Source organism: Lemur catta, chromosome 2, assembly GCF_020740605.2.
Source record: "Lemur catta isolate mLemCat1 chromosome 2, mLemCat1.pri, whole genome shotgun sequence".
In the NCBI taxonomy this organism is placed as follows: Eukaryota; Metazoa; Chordata; class Mammalia; order Primates; family Lemuridae; genus Lemur; species Lemur catta.
Window position 1 is genome coordinate 137446188 of NC_059129.1, and position 4087 is coordinate 137450274.

General features: G+C 43.6%; 1 pseudogene; it reads right to left on the reverse strand.

The window, feature by feature from the left end:
• Positions 1-364: 364 nt before the first annotated feature.
• Positions 365-2407, reverse strand: LOC123633402 (annotated as a pseudogene).
• Between the last annotated feature and the right edge of the window lie 1680 nt (positions 2408-4087).

Genomic DNA, 4087 nt, shown 5'->3' on the forward strand with positions numbered 1-4087 from the left:
CTATTTACACTGCACTGTAAACACACATATATCCTTCCACTAAGCCGTGAGTGCCTTGAGTGAAGGGGTTAAGACTCCTTCACTTCGTATGTACATTGATAATTAGTAGACACTTGGTATGGTTTTTTTTTTGCATGCATGTTAAATGGAATTATTTTACAACACCACTGCTATTTACACCTCTAACACTCCCACCATTACCCATTTCCAAAATAAAAACACCAAATTGCTGCCACATTTACTGTGGTTTTCACAATATAGTGCTTCTGGACTTTTTAATGTAAAAAACATGTTTCATTTATTAATTCTCAGAGTAATGACACAAACTTAGCATTCTTCTTGGAATGAAATACTTGCTTGGAAGTTACTTCATTTTTTTTCTCTTTTTCAAAAGTGCATCTCGTGGCGCTAGCTGCTTTTTGCAGAAGGAATGCTTATTTTTTGAGCGGACGTTCTGGCTATACCACGTCATCATAAAGTTCTTTTGTTTTTTTCTTCTCTTTGTGGAACTGGAAAATGGATTCATTTTCATTTTCCTCCTCACATATTCTTTTCAGTCTGTCTTTCCAGTCATTGCAGTTGCCAGTCTTGTCTCCTTGTCAGAGTTTGGCTTTTTATGAGGGAGTTCAACGTCCCAGAGAAAAATAATCTGCTCCTGGGCTCCTCATCCCTGTGTGTTTCAATATATTTCCCCTTTTGAGATTTCCTGTGGGCAGTGTCAAGTTCGTTCCTCATTTGGGCCATGCAGAATTTCTGGAGTCTTCCTGAGTTAAAAGATGACTAGTGCTGATGGCTGTGGCTTTGGCTTTCTGCTCCTCCATGGGCATGCTGCTCAGGTTCTTGAAAAATTTCTTGTTCTTCATCGGAAGAGTGGCGCACATCAACCCATTCACCATCGGCATCCTCCTCCTCCTCTGGCACTTTCCCATCCACCCTCATTGTTTTCAGTATCTCTTCTTTCTCAACTCCCAGAACTTCTGCTCCTGGAATGTCATCTTTAGCATTTATTTCTCCATATTCTTGTACCTTTACCTCTATGGAGGCTTCTGTTCACTGCTCCCAGAATTTTTCTGCAGCATCTGAGGATTCAGTGTTCAGAAGACCTGAATCAAAGTTCTAGCAGACATCATGACCTTCTTACCTTCGTGTGTTTCATACTGAGCCAGGTCTTGGAGAAGTTCTTCAGTCATGGCGACAGGATGTAGAGCTGTAATCTCTTTTATTGCATGGATTCCAACTGTCATGAATGTCCCAGAGTTCTTGTCAGTAACAACACTGCTAGCACAGTCATGAGCAGTGACTGAACCATCTCTGGGGGTACTAGGAGATGAGATGCTTACACAGCAAACAGAATAATCTTTGTTATTCTCTTTGGTGGGGCTATAGAAACCTTTGCACAAAGGGATAGAAGCTGAAGAGGAAATTCCCACTAATCTGGAGGTGAGGTTCATGATCATCATCTTCACTTCAAACCTCTCCTTAGAGCTCTCGAGCTGCTTTAGTAGTTTTTCTGCAGAATCTTGGGGGTCATGAATTAAGTGGATAGCTGGAAAACTAAACACCTCTGGTTTTTCTTCTTCTTTTGTTTCTTGAGCACTTTCATTGCCTTTTCCAACTTTTTCCTGTTTTTGTAACTTTTCCTCCCTGTACGATATTGCGCTAGCAGGTCTCTTGTTGTCGGTCCTTCTTCTTCAAGATTCTGAGTCACTGTCCTATTTCTCATCTTCATCCTTCCCCAGGAAGAATGTCAGAGCAGCAACTAATATCTTAATGACCTTAGAGAGAGACCTTAGTGACCTTAGAGATAACATCGACAGTTCTGGCATCATTCCAGATGTTCCTTCTATAGAGTTTGATCATCACATGCAAAGATATCTTGGCTGAATTTGCCTAGCGATCTCTTAAGATAGTGCACATGAAATTCTGCAATACTGTGTTCACTTTATTGTTCTTGTGTTTTGCATTTATATCCTTAATGTCAGTCACCATGTGTATATAAAGTCTTTTACAGAAGCTTATCGTGGCAATGTGGAAGTTCAAAAAAGAGCTCTAGTAAACTTGATGGATTGATGAGATTCTTATTTTTCAGCACGATCAAAGCTCTGCAAAATGTCATTTGAAGATCTGGATCCAGGGCACAGTGATTGTAGCAGAGAAGATCTTTCAGCTCTTGCAGAAAGTTACTTAGATCTTCTGGGTAGCAGTGACCAATCTGTGCCTTAAACATCACCAGCTCTGCTAGTCCTTTGTTGGGTTTATTTGGTTGTAATTTGAGAATCTTCTCACTGGGTTTGTAGTGACTATACTGCTGTAGAATCTCCTCGATGTAGGCCGGCAGGGCCTGCAAGATCAGATTCTGTCACTGCAGCAGGTTGTTGGGCAGCTTGTTGCTGTTTCTGCTGGACATGTTGGCTGCAGACTGGCTTTGTGGGGACGAGTTCTAAGAAAACTCACATGGCCATCAGCTGGTGCTCAGTCCCAGCTTGCCACATGGACTTGTGCTGCCCAGTGTCAGGAAGCAGTGTTTAGTCTGCACAACTGTTCTGGAAGCTCTTAAGTCATGCTGTGGCTGAGGATGCCAGAACCAGGAAGGGACAAGGGTCTAGGGAAACTCACCTGGTTCTGGAACTAGCCACTGGAAGTCAGTGCATTTGTTCAAAGACACTTGGGGAGCTCAGGCTTGATTTGGGCAGCAACAGAAACCGGTGATACAAGCAGGTGGTTGCAGGAGGAGGGAAGCAGCCTGGAATGCTGAAACCTAAGCGGGTGATGGTGATGTGATCTCGTGGTTAGGGCCTAGGTGGGATGCTACAAGATGAAGGCTGGCCTCATGACAAAACATCAATCGTGGAGCCTCTATTTTGACCTGCATTAATATGATGTGATCTGAGCGGGCCACAGTTTGGAGGAGGGGCACATATGTACCAAAGGGAAATGCAACATCTATCCTATACCAGATGTATGACGCCAAGCCTAATTCCAGATGGAAAGACCAATTTTATACTCCCTCTGAAGATGCTGAGGGTTCCAACCTGCCTTCCACTCTATTCCAGAATGGCTCAGGGACCAGGAGGGCTTATCTGTAGGTGAAGGGCACTGGGCTCTGTGGCTGAAATTTGAGAAAGGCAAAGACTGACAAAGTCAATCTATCAAGAAGTTAGCACCAAGTTTTGGTTCCAAGAATTCTCATCCATTTGTAAAGAAGCTCTAAGTATCTTTGTTAACAATAACAAAGATGTGCCAATAAGAGAGATGTGCAAATGTGTCAGTTTGCAGCCCAATGCTATACCTTCCGCAAAAACTATGTTTCTCTTTAGCCCTCCCCATCCCCATCCTAGTTCAGTGCTCAGGTAGGAGCTTATCAAAGGAAAAGCAAATCAGGACTTAGTATTTTATTATAAATCAAAAAGGATTATTTTTATTCAAAAGGATTATTGTGAAGGGAATGAGGGGGAAGGACTATTGCAATAAGGAGATGGGGCTATTGCAGTAGGATGAATGCTGTGACAATTAGGTCTGCAAGGGTCTCAAGAGTTAGGCAAAAAGGGATTTCCTTTGTAGAGAGGAGTACACGAAGGTAGAAAGAACTGGACATGGGGTAATGGGACGAAAGGGCGGCTTGGTCAGATAGCAGATCAGGGAATGTTCCACCCTGAGTCCAGCCTGTTCTCAGGAGGGGTTGTGTGCTGGCTAAGGCTGGGGGTCAGCCAAAATTCAAGGACCTGGGGGAAGGAGAGAAGCTTGACTGAGGTTGTTGCAATTGATCAGCCGGGGTGAGCAGGCCAGCTACACATTTATGAGTAAAGAAAGGGAACTGGGGAGTCTGTAGCTAGCCTTGTCCTAGGTACCCAAAGGGACAGGCATCTGTAAATCTTATCCAAGTCCTGTGAGAAAATGCCATTCTTTGCAGTAAGCTATTTTCCAGAACACAAAAGGGTGCAGGATTCATTAAACCTTCACTGTTTTCCAGGATCACAGGGCTCAGGTAAGTTTGATGTTCGCAAGCTCAAGTCTTGGGCAGGTTTTTGTCTGCCAGGGTCTTGCTGTACCCTAGAGGTGTGGGAGCTGCTGCAAATCCTGGCCCCTG